The 18956-nt window shown below is 34.7% G+C and overlaps 1 protein-coding gene across 3 annotated transcripts in view; it reads left to right on the forward strand.

The window, feature by feature from the left end:
* Positions 1-18956, forward strand: part of CADM2 (cell adhesion molecule 2) — a 1291443-nt gene that overhangs the window by 371785 nt on the left and 900702 nt on the right. The gene's annotated exons all lie outside the window — the stretch shown is intronic.

Below are 18956 nucleotides of genomic sequence, written 5' to 3' on the forward strand. Positions count from 1 at the left end.
TCTTATCGTCTGTCCAACTTCCATTTTATAGATGAAAAAAATAAGATGCACTTGAGTGATTTGCTTACATTTACAAACCTAGTTAGTTACAGAGCAAGAAAGACTTTGAATGTATCCCGACTTCCATTCATATTATAATATGCTGTATCCACATTGCTAATTATGGAGGGGTGAAGTACATAGACTACATTTCCTTTGAATTCTACTAAACCTCTATGGAATTTCTTTTTTAAATGAGATTGGCGACAGGAATGTCAGTGGGTTAATGAAAGCAAAACTAGTGAACATTTTATTTCAGAATCACTTAAGTGTTGAAATACTGCGTGGCATTTAGACTAGGACTTTCCTATATGCTTACGATACTAGCATTAAGATAAGAAATGTCAATTATCTGGTTAATTTGTCAATGTAGACAGCCAGTCAAGCCCCAACATGAACCCTCTTTAGTGTATATAATCTGAGTTAACTGTACTTAGTTTAAATTGATTTGTTGATTGTTAACTTTTCTTTTACTTTGATTCCTACAGACTTTAGTTAAATAAAAACAATAATGTTTCTATGGCATATGGCTAATTTTCCCCCTTCTACAAATCAGTTTCTGAAATTTAAAAACTTATTTATAAAACAAAATTGCCCTTTGAGAGGAGAAAGTGCCTAGTATATACATAACAAATATTATGTTTTTAACAATCACTTAGTACTAAGACTATTTAAATAATTTTACTTTTATTAACCTATTTAGTCCTATCAGTTAGGTACCAAAATCATCTCGTTTTAAAAGTCAGGAAAGTAGAGAGATGAAATAAATTAAACAAGGTTATATGCAGAAGATGCCAAAGATGTAGTTTCAATCTCTGGATCAGGAAGGTCCCCTGGAGTGGGTCATGGCAACCCACTCCAGTATTCCTGCCTGGAGAAAACCATGAACCGAGGGGCAGGATATGGTCCATAGGGCCACAAAGAGTCAGCCATGACTGTAGTGACTAAGCACACAGTACTCACACACATACCTAGAAAATAGTAAACTCAGGGTGTAAATCTTTCTATAAAGCGTGGCAAATATTTCTATCTAAAGCTCACGACTAAAGCTCAGTATGAAATTTTGTATAATTACTAGAGGAGTCTATTTGTAATTTTTATTTATGACAATATCCATAATAGACTAAAAGATTGTTAATTTTTTGAAAATATTGAAATGTGTGGAATATGGTATCAAATTCACCAATCCATATCTGCAGTTATAAATTTTTAGAGCATTAATCCAGAGAGACAAATAATAACTTTAAAAAAGTAAATTTATAGTTTGAGTTTATGAAGGAGAAGTACAGCTAAGACCTCAGTAGCAGTACTTCTTCTTAATAGAAGTAGTGCTATAATTAGTAGATATGACATGTTTGCAGACAAATAATGTGTACCTTAAATGTAATAATTGTTTAAAGTTCTAAGTACAGATCTTTTCTATTATCTGTGTTAATATATTATTAATACAGTTAAGCACTGTGGGTTTATTTTAAGGAATATCATTCTTGCTGACCTTCTATGGATAGTATATACTTGCTCATTTGAAATAAAATTCAATATCCCAAACTGCATTCTCAGCTTTATTCTCACTATTTTCTTTTCTTTAAAAGATCTGATCAAACTGGATAAGGAAATACTCTTCAAACAAGCCCCATAATTTTTCATTTCCATGTCTTTATATTCCACATTGTTTCTTTCATGCTGATGTAGATATACACCCTTATCTGTTGACTGCAAATTGAAATTAGGCTATGATTCAAGGTCTAACACGTGAAGATAATCTCACCAATTTTTAGTTCCCCAGCTAAAAAGTAATATATTTTTATATTCTACTTCTAATTATATTTTGCCTATTTCCTTTCCAGCTTTACTTCCTAATGAGACTCATAATTTTTGTATGTACTTTATCACCTTTATACGATGCTATGAAGATTTAATGAAAAAGCAATGTCTTATATCAATCTTTGTATACTCCAAACTACCTTGCTTATAATCTTTCTAAAATTAGATTTATTAAATAGACTAAGATAGACCAACATTTTCTATTGGATAAAAACATTAGAAGTCAAAAAAATTAAGCTATTTCTTATGATTGTGTTGACAAGGGTTTATACCAAATCCCTTCCCTGATGGCTCAGACAGCATCTTCTACTATGCAGGAGACCTAGGTTCGATCCCTGGGTCGGGAAGATCCCCTGGAGAAGGAAATGTTAATCCACTCCAGTACTCTTGCCTGGAAAATCCCATGGACAGAGGATCTTGTTAGGCTACAGTCCATGGGGTTGCAAAGAGTCGGACACGACTGAGTGACTTCACTTCTTCTTCTTCCTGATTCAAAAAAGAAAAAAAAACAAAACAAACATACAAAAACTCATGTCTTTCTGGATGTAACTATATTATTCACAAAGCTTTAGTCTATAATATTTAAGAGGTGGAGTGAACTTGGGCTTCATCTTGGCTGGCATTTATCTGTAAAGATATATATATATATATATTATATATGTATAATCAGTGAGGAGATGGAGGAGTACAACAGGTTTTTCTGGGGTGGTGGTAATGTGGAGACTCCTCATGGTTTTAGAAGTGCACTCAATTTTGAGTAAGATGGCTGAAATAAAATAGGGAGCAGTGAGGGAAAACCAGACAGGATAAGGGAGTCCCAGACAAGCAAGTGAGCTTTAGGGAAAAGCCTTAAGAGCTGCCAGCTGTGGGCCTTGAGCTGATTCTAGTTTGCTTTGGCTTCTTATACCCTTCCGAATTCTGCAGATCACCGCATAATTACTTCCTTCTCACCACTCATGACTCCATTGTGTTTAACTCCCCATAGAAAGCTTCATAATAACCTGTGAGATCTTCATAGCACTCATCTTCCACTGAGAACAACTTTTATATTTATTTGTTTTTTTGAATAATGATAAACTATTTTGTTTATTGGAAATATAAGCCTTTTAAAGACAAGGACACTGTCCTGAACATGCCTGTGTAATCCAAGAGCCTAACAAACTGCCTGACCATAGGATGCTGCTACTGCTGCTAAGTCGCTTCAGTCGTGTCCGACTCTGTGCGACCCCATACACTCATAAATATCGGTTAGCTGACTTGGAAGAAGCTACTATCAACCGATTTATGTAAGATACATAAATGTGGGTTTTATCCTGCTACATTACTCAAAGATTGTGTTCCTGTCTACTTCCATATTATTTAGTCTCATGACCTGAAAAGATGCATCCCCACATTTTTTGCGTGTGGTAGCATCTACTCTCATGTTAGGGTTAGGTTAAATTAGCTGAGAGACTGGAAGAGATTTCATTTGCAGATTGGCCATGCTGAATGCCTCAAACCATGTGATGTTACTGATGCTTAGAATCAAGTAGTTTAATGGGTATTACCTGGCATACACCTGGAACAGAAGACAGGACAGAAACACTCTGTGAAGGAAAACGAAACTTCACTTGACCAGCCCAGCCCACAAAAAGCTCTTCTTCCTCAGACATCAAGGAGCCTGTCGTATCTGCAACCTACATGTAGTATTTACTACTCTTTTCAGGTGAGTCTGTGTTATCCTATCATTGAAAATGGGCATATACTTAGTAAATGCAGATTTGTTGATATTATTGACATTTTTCTTGAGAACGGATTCTGAACAGCCCAGGGATTCCAACTAGAAAGAGATCTAGAAAGACATTTGAAAGCAAACCTCAGGGGAGAGGAAGCTCCTTAAAGGCAAGGAGCAGTTTTCTTTTGCCAGCCCTATGGCTCAGCTGAATGTGGTCACCAAACAAAATGATTGAATCTCACAAATAAGGAAGGATACACACACATACACACAATTTTAATTAATAAAATGAAAGTGAAAGTGAAGTCACTCAATCATGTCCGACTCTTTGCGACCCCATGACCTGTAGCCCACCAGGCTCCTCTGTCCATGGGATTTTCCAGGCAATAGTACTGGAGCGGATTGCCATTTCCTTCTTCAGGGGATCTTCCCAACCCAGGGATCGAACCCAGGTCTCCTGCATTGTAGACAGATGCTTTATCACTTAAGCCACCACATACTCAAATGTTGAAATTAATTTGTTGAATCAGCTCATTTTGAAGCAGAAATTCCATTAAGACAAACTGTAGTCATTTACTAAAAATGCCAGAGGAAAGAGACCTACAAGGCAAAATATTTCAAATACAGAACCAGACAGTGAGTTTAATGTGAGCATGTCTACGGGGTCTTTTAAGTTCCTCACAAACAGCGTAATGCACCTCTATCCCCCAGAAAATTGAGAAGATTATTGCGATTTTATCCACCAGAAGACAATGAATGTATTGTAGCAATATTTCTTTGGAGCACTTTTATAATTTTCAAACATTTATTGTCTGCTTTTAATTTTGCCTCTATGTCTCTTGTTTTATTATTATTAAATTATTTAAAAAATTATTATTATTTTAAAAATTATTAAAATTATTTAAAAAACTTGGAGCCCTTTTATTAATGTATCAGACATTTTATATTAATACTTAAACAGGTAAGTACTGCTTCGTAAATAAAAATGCCACTTTAACGACCTAGCTTCTTGGAGAAGGACTAACTGAAAATGTCTATGAATTAAAGAATGAGGGTGTATATGGCTAAAATAAATACACTGTACTCCATCTCCAAGTATTTAGGGTTTATATAGTTCTCTAATGTAAGATGGCATCGTGAAGACATGTCAATTCCTTGCATAAATCCCCAATCCTTAAGCTGCTTCCTGTTCTGTTGCATTAATATATGCAAATATTCACATATTATATTTGGAGGATAATGACAAGAGTGTAATCCTAAGGGTGACACAGAAAATGTGGTGTGGATCAAGAGATTTCAGTATTTAGTTTAAAAAGTACTAGTTCAAGTGAGTTCACCTTTCAGTGGAGACTCTGCTATAGAGCTGTGGTCCCAGGCTTCCTTACTGCCCACTGCCCTGATGGAGATGTGGGTAGTAGAAGGCCCTCAAATCCAAAAGAACCAATTTGTTGATTCCCATTTGATTTATGTCATTGACTTATGATTGTTCCAGAGCATATGACAGCTATAGTACCTGAAACTTAACTTGTTTTTAAAGAGTCAGCAGCAGATTATTCTAGTGCAGTTTGTTTTCCTACTCTGTACTCTATAAATTCAGGTGGACCCTGAAGTAGAAGTATTTTTGTTTCCTTTGCAGTCAATCTATCAAAAAGACAAAAAGTGTAACAGAAAATTTCAATAATCTGACCAATATCTTCAGCACTAATAACTAAGTGGATGACCTTAACAAAGCATTCTATTATTTATAATAATCTTTTATATATATTTTCTTCTTTACTTATCTTGAAAGACATGAATAATAGATGTTTTAACCTCATTTTCATATTAAAACTCTAAGGATCTTTGCTCTGAAGCATCATGATTTCTTGTTCTGACACTTTCTATTATGTTATAAACTGTAACTCAAGTGTAATGCAATACTATGACAGTGATTTCCAATTGCTGGTCTCTAGATTAGATGAGAACTCTGGAAAATGTTCCATAGGTGTGTGGAAAAATGAGAGAATTTATTTGTAAAATTCACATAATGCTGCTTTCACAAAGATCACATATGTTATTCTGAGATTGTCTTTCCTACTTCTTTGGTGTTAAAATACCCTTTTTATAGAATGATATTATATAGTCAACATTTTTAAGAGCTCTTACTTGACAACGTTCATATGTATGGAGACTTCAAATCAGCTACCACTTGTTTTTAACACACTGGTTATAGAATAGAAAATACCATATCCACTGTAACAGAGAAATGTGTTGATAGTAAAATTGGCATCTGGTACTCCCCAGATCTCTTGTAGACACCAGACTTATTGTTGAGGGAACATTCTGGTCCTTTTTCTGAGCAGCTCTAATCTAATTAGCATCTGGAAAAGATCCAGGTTCAAGAAACCAGAGATCAGAATGCCACATAAGAGAGAAAGCAGAAAGGAGAGTCAGGGTATTGGAATAAGAAACAAGGAAATCAAGATCCCATAGGAAGAAAGTTATTTTCAGGGGAAACTTTTAGTAATAAATCTATGGTGAGTATCTCCATTGAGATGAATGCTATATATATCAATGGCACAATCAATAGGGAAAATAGGACACAGTCCAGATGACACCGCAAGAAGCCTACGTTTCAGGAAGTCTCATTGCCCTATGCTTGTGAAAGTGTTAGTTGCTCAATAGTGTCCGACTCTTTGTGACCCCCTGGACTCTAGCCTCTCAGGCTCCTCTGTCCATGGAATTCTCCAGGCAAGAATTCTGGAGTGGGTAGCCAGTCCCTACTCGAGATCTTCCTGCTGCAGGGATCGAACCCAGGTGTCCTGCATTGCAGGCAGATTCTTTGCCATATGAGCCACCAGGAAAGCTTCTCAACTGACTATCAGTGTAGACCTAGCCCCTGCTATCCTGGCCAGTCAAAAGGGAATCCCTCCAAATAGTTCTTCCCTTCACTTTTCACCTGGAGAAGGGAACAGCTACCTGCTCCAGGATTCTGGCCAGGAGAATCCCATGGACTATATAGTCCATGGGGTCGCCAAGAGTCGGACACGACTGAATGACTTTCAATTCACTTCACTTCGCTTCACTTCTCAACTTATTACAAAGAACATAGGGTGAGTGATATATAGCTGCTAAAATGGATAATGTTAGTCTTCCCCACTGCTAGGTACTGTGGAGAAGGAAGGATGGAGGAAGGGAGAGGGTGAGATTATAAATAGAATTTTCTCATTTTAATATTTTCTTCTATAAATTTCCCTTCAATTTTTAATGCCTACTACTATTTATGTGCTTTTATGCTAGCACTTAGCAAAAATGCTTGAGATTAAAGCATTGAGGATTAAAATAAATAAGCTATAGAAGATGATTCCTAAACCTTCCGTTTACCTGGGGATGAGTTGGGAGTACATTTTCATGTAATTTAATATTTTCCATATAGTCTATTTTTTATAATAACTTTATATATGAGTTTAAGATGTCCCCTAAAGAGAGAAACATTATGCCTGTAGAATGCTGTAGAATACTGCACTTCACAGGTGCTCAGCAAAGTTAGCGATAGGGTTGGTGTCTGTCATATTATCATATATTTATCTCCTTTCCTGAGTGGAGTCATGTCTTCTAATACCTGTGTTAAAAAGGACTTCCGAGGAGTGCATTTTCAGTTTCTGGACCTTCTTAAATTCAGAAGAAAAGTAAAAAGAAGGTTATCTGTGGTTCTTTAATAGCTGACATTTTATATGCTTATCTTTTCTGAAATGTATTTTTGAAAATAATTTTCCCTTCAATTTAGGTATTGATTCCTTAGAATGTCTTGCTAGAAAATCAGGTGTAATGATATCAGATTAATAGTGTATTCTAATATGTGTCTTTGCCATGCAAATAAGTAAATAACTTTGTGTTAAGGAGTACACCACAGAATGAATAGAATTTTTTGCCACTATGATCCAATCTATGCTTTTTGTCATTGATATGTCATTACATAGTGTTTAAATATGAATGGTATGCATTGTTTTCATAACTTTCACTGTAGATATGTCTGAAATTGCTTTATTCAATTTTTAAATTAATGTTTGAACCTATTTCCAAAATATTTCCAAAAATCCAAGATAGATTTTTAGATTAGTACCCCCCAAAAAACACTCAACAGCTTTTTCTATTTAAATGTTTAAGAAATGTAGAAATCCTGAGTATGTCCATTAAAAACATGACTTTGCATAGTTAGAGGTTTCATTATGTTGTCTAAGAAAATGAAGAGTATATACACTAAGAATTAAAATAAATAATTGCTGAAGTTTCCATACATATTCTCTCCCATCTTGAACACTTTTAATTTTTGAAATGTTAATATACATAAATTGAAATTTGTATGTTTTTTCATTAACCAACTCTGGCATTTTTCATACCTACATCCCAAAGTTTAGACTATTAAATTGGATGCTGTATGAAATAAAATTATAGTATATTGTTAATAAATTGAAAAGTAGAATGCTATACAAGTATGGCAATATTTTCTGTTATATCACTCCAGTTTATCTGTGTGACTCAGTCTGACAAAGCTTGCCATAGTTGCTATGGAAATATTTAAAATTTTTCCCTCAACATCTGTAAAATACAACTATATGTACTTACTGTCATAACCATTGAGTATAGATATTGAGAATCAAAGGCTAGACTTTAATAAATGTTTTCATTTAAAGAAGCATTTTGTAGGACTATTAATCATTGAAATCTAAAAAATTAATATTAATATTGAATAATTGCAAAAGTATGGAATTCAGATTTTAAAATTCAGTAAAAAAGATCACTTATGAAAAATAATGTTCTTCTGTAGCTTTACACAATTCCTATAATCAAGTTTTGGAGTTGTTTTTTTTTTTCATTTATGTTTGTATAAAATTTTTATGTGTATATAAAGTACTTTTTTCATAATATTAACTGTACATTACTGAAGGGAATCCATAGCATGACACTGTTGCAACTCGGATTTGGAAGAGCACAAAAGAACTGTAATTGTTGCCAGTCAGCAGAATGTGTTTTCAAAACAAGGAAAACATTTTATTTTTCTTTCTCCCCAGTTCCGCAGTAGTGTAAGTGTTAAAGCCTGAGAGGTTTAGAAAGCTGCAGTGAATGTGTTAAGACTGTTAATGAAGCTTCTGAATCTAAGGACAAAATTAGCTCTCACACCCACACTGCGCAAAGTACAGCAACTGTCTGATAGAATTGCATCATGACTTCTACCTGGGGACACGGGTATTATATTCAGCTGAATTGATGAAATTGGGAAGACAGATGTGCCCAAAGGACATTTTAAGAAGCTTGTACCTACATAAATTGCTTGTGAAAAATCTCTAAAATTTGAATAAGAAACCAATGTAAAATGCTTTCTGCCTGTAAACTTCAGGTCATACGATATATATTATTTAGCATTCTCTTTAAGGAGAGAGAACATTTGACTTTCTCTTTGTATCAAATAATGTATATAGTGTCAAGTGCAATGAATGTCTTTTTTTTTTTTTAAAGATAAGGACTTAGGAGCAAGAATTTAATGATGGCTGCTAATATGTGTATGTTGTTTGCTTAAAAACATGAAATTCAGGTTTTCATTGCAATGTGACTGATATTTAAATAATTTGGATAATGTAAAACTATTTAGTAAATAGAAACACAAAGTAAAAACAGCAATGTCAATGAACACCCCCGAAAACAAACACATTACTAAAAACTTTAATCTAAGTCCTTTGACAGTGAGACCTGTCTCTCAATCCTAGTGCTCATCTCTTTTAAATCTTAGAGATACAGACTTTTACAAATGATGCTATTTCATTCCATTTTTAAGACATATATATTAAGAGAAAATTTCCTCACAACTCCATCCTATAAAGCCTTGATTGTTTTAGGAAGTTGGCAGATATTTAGATTTGCTTTGGGTTTGCTAAGAAATGTGAAAAATAGATGTCCAAATTCTAGAAATTTGTGATTGTCAGCAGTGAAAGGAGCATATGGAAAGAGTACCTTAGACCTTTGTATATGATCTTGAAATACTAGATGCTTATATTATTGTTTTTAGAAATTTCAAATAGGAAATCACAATTACAAAGAAAATCCTTTCAGTGTCTTAGAAATTTCTAGAATTTTCTAAGAATGAGATTATGTTTATATAACTGTGTAAAAAATTATCTTGTAAAAATGTTAATACAATGACATTTAAGATACTAAAACCATCTGATACTGACAGTAATATTCCTCTTCTAACATACACTTATTGATATTAAGAATAAATGGGGTCACCTTTGAAATTCTTTAAACTAATAGTCCTGTCCACAAGAGGGCATGGGTTTCCATAGGAAAAGAATAGCATATGAAGGAGGGAAAATAAATGGTTTTAATACTCAACTTTCTTTTGCCTGACCATACACTTAACTTTGTTTTTTTAAATATACTTTCCTCCTAATTATACTAAATCCTTGAAGGACATAGGCTTTTACATATAACTATTTGTTCCCACAGTGAAAAACAATACCTTTATTCAAAATAGGTGAATAATAATTATTTGCCACTGAAGATAATAATGGTTTTGAAGTAATAAACATTATTATAGCTATTGAAAGACAATTTACTAGAGCAATTAACAGTTTAAAAATTGACTTTTTACCTCTATTATTTATTTGTCTCCACAAATAGTGGTGTTCCCTACTTTTATTTTATATTTTAAACATTTTTCCCCTTCAGGTTTGCAGCAGTGAATAAATTACTGATACAAAATGAATTTTTTAAATGATCTATCTACTAGAGAATAGTTTTCCCTTAGTCCTAAAAGGAAGGTATTTTATTAAAGTGTTAGTTGCTCAGTTGTGTCCGGCTCTTTGGCTGTAGCCCGCCAGGTTCCTCTGTCCATGGGAAACTCCAGGCAAGAATACTGAAGTTGGTTGCCAATTCCTTCTGCAGATATTTTATTAAATCCCTTGTTAAATAGCCCATCATGAGATTATTTCAGTTTCTTCTTAACATCAGTGGCTTATCCATATTTGGAATTTAAAATAATTTCTCTTTATCTGAAAGGGAAAAAAATTCCCAATTTTTCTTTTCTTTCTGATTTTACCAAACAAAACAAAACAGAACTTAACCTTGATATGTGTGAACTACCTAGCCAGAGATCATGTAATACATTTTTCTATGTACAGACAGCCATTAATAGAGAATTAATAGAAGCAATTTCTTGCCAAATTTCGGAATTAGTTAATAGGACTTGTGAAAGTAACTAATCCTGAAGGATTATGTAGCTAATTACAGAAGAAATAGTAATTTGATAATCAATTTAGTGATTAAAATTACCAGTTACCAACAATTATGTTTATTAAATCTGTACATTATTGAATCTAAATTGCAAAATGGAATAATATTAAAAATATAGACCTTTTCAAAGTCAGGATATTGGCAATGCAGTACATAAATTTTATCACCATCACGTAAATGAGATAGTTAATTTCTAATATTTTTTAGGTCTTTTGTATCTTTTATTGGGAATTCACAATTCACCCACTGAAGTTTAGTTTATTCAAGTTTAAGCAATTTAATTAAGCCTATTTCTTAGAACACACTTCAAGTAAACAAATCCAACAAATAAAAACACATACTAGCAAGCTTCTTTATTTTCTAAAAAGTAGGTACTACTTTTAGAAAGCAAATTTATCTTAACAGGATCCAGCAATGGATGGATGTACTATCACTCAATCTTAACCAACACATTATATACAGCTTCATGCCCAAGATCTCCAGAGAAACAGGCCAAAAGCTCAGAAATTAATGCTAGAAAGAAAATCCCAAATTTCCTCCTATTATAATTTCTGAGATGAATTGTCCAAAGGTTGTTCAAAATATTTTTGTTCTATCAAAGGGATATACCCAAGACTTACAATCACAGATTTCCACAGTAATTACCCAAATATATAATCAGAATTTTTTAATTTCAACAAAAATAATTTTATTAAATAATTTTATTCTGTTTTCTGATTATTACTTTAAATACATCTTACTTAATTGAAAGCCTTATTAAATAATTGATTTGTGAGTAATATGGATACAAACAATTTCTCTATGACACTAATCAAATAAACAGATTTTTGAGCATGTCTTTCACATGAAGGAAATTATAATCTATATTTAGGTCACTTTTCTTGAGTAAGTTTTGAATAGCAGTTAACTATATAAATAAAATTTATGTATTAAAATATGTTAAACAATTAAAAATGTTTTCACTTTACTAGTTCTAAAACATTTTGATGTGGAATAATTTTCATCAAACTTTAAGATGTGATTAAACTAATACAAGCCAATGTTTTGTTTCTTCCTCCTTAATATATATATTTTTTTCTGCAGCACTGCAGGTATACCATTCTGTAGGCTCTTCCTAGTAAAAAGCAGCTAAAATTCTGCTTTTTCCTGTTAGCCAAACTTTGTACCCTGCTTTGTAGGGTAGTGCCCTGCTAATTTCACAAAGTCATTATATAAACTAGAGAGAATACTATTTTTATGCCTAGTCTGTAACACACACAGGTTGCTTATATTTCCTTTAATTGCAACACACACACAATTAAATACCCAAACCTTAAATGTACAGCTTAATTCCTCTTATAGATGTGTAGACCTTGTATGGGCTTCCCAGGCAGTGCAATGGTAAAGAATTTGCTTGGCAGTGCACGAGCCACAGTTTCAGGAGAGGCAGGTTGGATCAGTGGGCTGGGAAGATTACTGGGATAATCCCATGGATAGAGGAGCCTGGTGGGCTGCAGTTCATGCAGTCATAATGAGTAGGACACGACTTAGCAATTGAGCACAGACCTAGGTATATAAGAGGAAAAAGGTATAATGCTTCAACATTCTTAACGCTCTTTCTCCATCAGTATACCCTCTCCCAAATGTAACAATTATTTAACCTCTATCTCCAAAGAAACTTTGTCCTGTTCTTGAACTTCATTTATATAGATGCCTGTTTCAAGAAAATTAGAGATACCAAGGGAACATTTCATGCAAAGATGGGCTCGATAAAGGAAAGAAAAGGTATGGACCTAACAGAAGCAGAAGATATTAAGAAGAGGTGGCAAAAATACACAGAAGAACTGTACAAAAAAGATCTTCACGACCCAGATAATCACCATGGTGTGATCACTCACACTCACCTAGAGCCAGACATCCTGGAATGGGAAGTCAAGTGGGCCTTAGAAAGCAACACTATGAGAAAAGCTAGTGGAGGTGATAAAATTCCAGTTGAGCTATTTCAGATCCTGAAAGATGCTGTGAATGTGCTGCACTCAATATGCCAGCAAATTTGGAAAACTCAGCAGTGGCCACAGGACTGGAAAAGGTTAGTTTTCATTCCAATCCCAAAGAAAGGCGATGCCAAAGAATGCTCAAACTACCGCACAATTGCACTCATCTCACACGCTAGTGGAGAAGGCAGTGGCACCCCACTCCAGTACTCTTGCCTGAAAAATCCCATGGATGGAGGAGCCTGGTGGGCTGCAGTCCATGGAGTTGCGAAGAGTCGGACACTACTGAGCGACTTCACTTTCACTTTTCACTTTCATGCGTTGGAGAGGGAAATGACAACCACTTCAGTATTCTTGCCTGGAGAATCCTGGGGACGGGGGAGCCTGGTGGGCTGCTGTCTACGGGGTCATACAGAGTCGGACACGACTGTAGCGACTTAGCAGCAGCAGCAGCAGCAGCACACGCTAGTAAATTAATGCTGAAAATTCTCTAAGCCAGGCTTCAGCAATGGATGAACCGTGAACTTCCAGATGTTCAAGCCGGTTTTAGGAAAGGCAGAGGAACCAGAGATCAAATTGCCAACATCCCTGGATCATGGAAAAAGCAAGAGAGTTCCAGAAAAACATCTATTTCTGCTTTATTGACTATGTCAAAGCCTTTGACTGTGTGGCTCACAATACACTGTGGAAAATTTTGAGAGAGATGGGCATACGAGACCACCTGACCTGCCTCCTGAGAAACCTGTATGCAGGTCAGGAAGCAACAGTTAGAACTGGACATGGAACAATAGACTGGTTCCAAATAAGAAAAGGAGTATGTCAAGGCTGTATATTGTCACCCTGCTTGTTTAACTTCTATGCAGAGAGTACGTCATGAGAAACGCTGGGCTGGAAGAAGCACAGGCTGGAATCAAGATTGCCAGGAGAAATATCAATAACCTCAGATATGCACATGACACCACCCTTATGGCAGAAAGTGAAGAGGAACTAAAAGCCTCTTGATGAAAGTGAAAGAGGAGAGTGAAAAAGTTGGCTTAAAGCTCAACATTCTAAAAACAAAGATCATGGCATCTGTTCCCATCACTTCATGGGAAATAGATGGGGAAACAGTGGAAACAGTGTCAGACTTTATTTTTGTGGGCTCCAAAATCACTGCAGATGGTGACTGCAGTCATGAAATTAAAAAATGCTTACTCCTTGGAAGGAAAGTTATGACCAACCTAGATAGCATATTCAAAAGCAGAGACATTACTTTGCTGACTAAGGTCCGTCTAGTCAAGGCTATGGTTTTTCCAGTGGTCATGTATGGATGAAAGGGTTGGACTGTGAAGAAAGCTGAGCCCCGAAGAATTGATGCTTTTGAACTGTGGTGTTGGAGAAGACTCTTGTGAGTCCCTTGGATTGCAAGGAGATTTAACCAGTCCATCCTAAAGGAGACCAGTCCTGGTGTTCATTGGAAGGACTGATGCTGAGGGTGAAACTCCAATACTTTGGCTATCTCATGCGAAGACTTGACTCATTGGAAAAGACCCTGATGCTGGGAAGGATTGAGGGCAGGGGGAGAAGGGGACGACAGAGGATGAGATGGCTGGATGGCATCACCAACTCGATGCACATGAGGTTGGGTGAACTCCAGGAGTTGGTGATGGTCAGGGAGGCCTTGTTTGCTGCAGTTCATGGGATGGCAAAGAGTTGAACACGACTGAGTGACTAAACTGAACTGAACTGAACTGTGTTAATTTTCACAAATTTCAGGGGAGGTGTTTCCCTTCATATATCAATTGAAATTATAGTTATGTAACATCAAATACTTTAATGTTAATTATAATTTACCTATGTATATTTCTATTTCAGATTGGTATTGTTTGCCTTATTTTTCAAGTTTCAGAATTTTGTGTTATGCTTAGCGCTTTTTGTTCAAATACACTAGGAAGCACTGAAATCCAGCAATTTTTATGAACAGTTACTCAATGAATATCAGAGAGAGGTTATACTGGTCTAAGGTGAAAGAGTGAGTCATTTCTGAAATCATCACTGAATTTCTTTGTTCTTTGACCCCTAGACCAATGGTTTATCTACTAGAGTATACCTCTTCTCTGGCTTCCCTGGTGGCACCAGTGGTAAAGAACCCACCTACAAATGCAGGAGACATAAGAACCACAGGTTCCATCCTTGGGTCAGGAAGATCCCCTGAAGGAAGGCATGCCAACCCACTCTAGTATACTTGCCTGGAGAATCCCATGGATAGAGGAGCCTGGAAGGCACCAGTTCAAGGGTCAGAAAGTGTTAGTCATGACTGAAGCAACTTAGCACATGGGCATGCGTACCTCTTTCCAAAGCTTGTCTTGTAAATATTTCATCCTACTCGGCTGAAGTTCATTATGAAAATAACAACAAAGCAAACAAACAAAAATCAATCTTTATTACAATAAAAAATTTTAAGTTGCAATTTTATTTCATTGTCTTTTAATGTCAAAATATCAAACATGCTTCTCTATTCTTTGTTAAGATAGTGCTTTGTGATATGAGAGAAACAATCCCCAGCTTACTAATGATGCACCTTCTGTTATCTCATAAAAAGATCAAATTTAATATTACTAATTATGTATAAATATTTACAACTCAGAAAAATTAGATGTTTCAAAAAAACTAGGATATCAGCTAAAAGAAAATTATTTTAACTTAAAAATAAAATCATATTGACAAATTTCCTTTAGAATTAGAATTGAATTTGATTGGAATATTAAAATGCTTATATTAACAATAATTATATCTTTTTTCCAAAAGTGCACCCCTGAATAAACAGTAAATTTGTTTTCTCTAATTGTAATAATGTTTAAATGTGTGGAATTTGTATGAAATTTACCTAACCTCACCCTGTACAAATATGTAACATTTATAATTTTTTTTTTAGTGTTGCATATCTTGAAGCTACCAGATGCTATTAAACCAAGACTCAATAACTACTTTTGTTTTAGTGGCTATGTGTTTTAAACTGCATAAGCATTTGGGAAAAGTCATTCTCTTGTTGGACAATTTTCCTCTTACTTCTTGCTCATTTTGTCTTGCTAAAGCGGGGACCAGGCTCTGGAGCAATCCTATCATAATTTTCCAATTGTTTATTCACAAATTTAAGTTTTTTCAGATGTATTTTCCCCCCAAGTTATAAACCTACTAGTCTTTTTTTATTATCCCTTCAATGCACAGATATTCTTTTTATTCAATTATATACCAAACTAGCATCAATTAAATTTTTTGAAGGACTCCAAGGAAGACTAAGGTATAGCTCTCCAATTATGGAGCTTAGTTACCCAGTGTATTCTCTCAATGATAAGACTAATGTTCTATAGGATCTATTGCTTGACTATTAAATTCTTAAAGCCATTAACTCAATATAGATGACAAGATCTTTTATTATTTTTCAGAGACCCTTACTCCAATACCATCTATAGAATTACTGTCTATAGAAAGGGTTTTTAGTATAAAATGGAACCATGTACTAGCCCCTACCAACAGGAACATCTTTTCTTATAGGTTTACTCAGTACTTGATTCATTTTTTGGTTCCTTATAAGTATATCCATCTACCACATCACATAAGACAGGCAATCATATCTTTGTTAACTTTCTCACTCTACAGTACAGGATAATTCAAATAAGTACAAGAAGGTAGGAAAAATATTATTTTTAGTAACAGACACTTATCAGTGATAAGTAATACCAATGAAGTTCTGGTCCTCAATGACCTCAATTGAAATGGTCCAAAGAGCCAAAAATTAGGTTCAAGTTAGGTAGATTCACCCTCAGTTTTGAAAATCATGACTATTTCTAGAGATACTTCTGAAGCTTACTTCTATGAAGATATAAAATGAATCTTCAGTGAACAAGACTATAAGCAAATCTATTTTATTTAGTTACAAAGGGAAGACTTTTTTCACCTATAATTTCTCTGTGTAAAATATAAGCTCATAAAGACTAATGCCACTGAGATTTGTAGGGAGGGTACTTGGATTCAAAATCCCACCTCTTGGACTTACTACTGTAGTAGCATGTACAATCTACTGAACCTCTATAAGCTTCAAAGTATTCTTTTATAAAGTGAACATGATTTAAAAAATATCTACTTCACCTGATTGTGGTGAGCCTTAAATAAGTCATGCAAATTAACTAGCACAGGACCTGGGACATAGCAAATTCTTAATTGTTAGCTAATATTATTTTATTTGTTGTTGATGTCATTATAGTTTTTATTATATAGGTCTCTAGAAATGTGCATCACAGGAAAAAACATTTTGATGCCCAACAGAAGTTTCCATTTTCAATGGTCTGATAACTGAGTCGATTGAAATTCCAGAGGAATCGGCAGCCTTTGGACATGTCAACCATTCATCTCTCCAGATTCTCTAGGTTTTATCCCTGTATCAAGTCAGATCATCAGAATGTTACATACCAGGATTGTATTCCGTTAGCTCCCTTCAGAAATGCCTCCACAGAGCTATGATTTGGCATCATGCCCTTGGCTTCTTATCAAAGGTCAGTGCAAGAAATGGCCATATGAAGAATGCCTATCTTCTTTTTCTAAAACTACTATTGAAGATACTGTCCATTCTAGTCTTTAATGTCCCTTAGACAAAAGGCTCTTGCTATAAATTCTTCTTACGGTAAAGTATAATGACTTTAGTATATCTGTTCTTTTGTTTTAAAGTGCCTCATCCTTTTGGGAAGTAGCAAGGGCTTTAATAATAAATAGAAGATTCTTTTCAACAAATACAGTTCTAGAAAATGTTTCCAGCCACTTATCTATTTCCATGGTCAGGGAAGAAAGAAAACCGATATGTCCATTTTCCCTTTCCTGTTTCAAATGTAAAAGGTTTCCTTAATAGGGAATATTTGCATACAGAAAGATTACATCCAAGAGAGGGAAAAGGGATGTACTGTTAATGATATAAAAGTTCAAGGCACGAACTTTTCGGAGGGCAGAGAGCTTTGCAATTACATCCTGTAAACAAGGAGTTGCAAAGTGGCAGATCGCTGACTCTTTGGACTGCTCACTGTTTCAAAAAACATTGATGTGGAAGAGTTATACTTATCTAGAATCTAAGCATTTGGGCACCTCTTTTCAGGCTTAAGAATTTTTCCCTGTTAAGTTCACCTCTGTAATCAAGACCATTTTCATAAATGGTAGAATATGACACAACAGCCCCTACAACATTACTTTAGGTAGAAGAGCTCCTTGAATATTTATAAAAGAGCTTGCAAAACTTGAAACAAACTTTCCTTGAAAGCTAACAAGAGCAAAAGAAAATAGATTTTCACAACCTCCCTCAGTCCTTTCCCCAAACTTTCTGAAATATACTGCCTACATCCATTCACTTTAGTGTTACCACAGGGCCTGGTGATGGCCACAGGGATGCTCAGAAGTATTAGTAACACTAGTCCTTTCTCAGAGTCTGTTCTCTTCACCATAGAAATAGGTAAATATGAGAACTGCTTCTGTCAGTTTATAAATAAATAAATAAATTATATATATATATATTATATATATATATAATATATATATAGTGTACTGTAGAGCTTGAAATATTGTTCTCATAGTGAAGGGTGTATAGTCAATCTATGAAATAGTGAGTGCTTCTAAACTCTTCTGGATGCCAATAACATGAAAAATGGTTAATCTCCAGATTGGAAAACAATGTACATATCAGCCAAAACTGTCAACAGGCAGGACTGTCTTAAAGAAAATAACTTCATAAGTATCAGTAATCATGTATCTTTTACCTCAACGATTTCTAAAAAACCAGTGTATATATGCATTACTTATCCCAAATAACCACTGAAATCATGTTTACCAATAATTACTTCTGATTAAACACCAGTAATAATAGGACTCTGTCACTGGTAAGTCTAAAAGTCAAAAGTTAGATCTTAATTTGAAGCATGGTCTTTTGCTATTAACAGCATTCTTATTTAAAAACGGAAATAGCCAGTATGTATATTTTTGTTTGGGCCCATTAGCCTTATAATCATTTTTGTTCCAAAGTTGGTACTAATAAATGCAGCTGGCCCTCTACCTCCAAAAGGGAAAAACCAGCAACCACAACAACAACAACAAAAACTTCACTTAGTTCTGAGTCACTA

Source organism: Ovis aries, chromosome 1, assembly GCF_016772045.2.
Source record: "Ovis aries strain OAR_USU_Benz2616 breed Rambouillet chromosome 1, ARS-UI_Ramb_v3.0, whole genome shotgun sequence".
NCBI classification, from domain to species: Eukaryota; Metazoa; Chordata; class Mammalia; order Artiodactyla; family Bovidae; genus Ovis; species Ovis aries.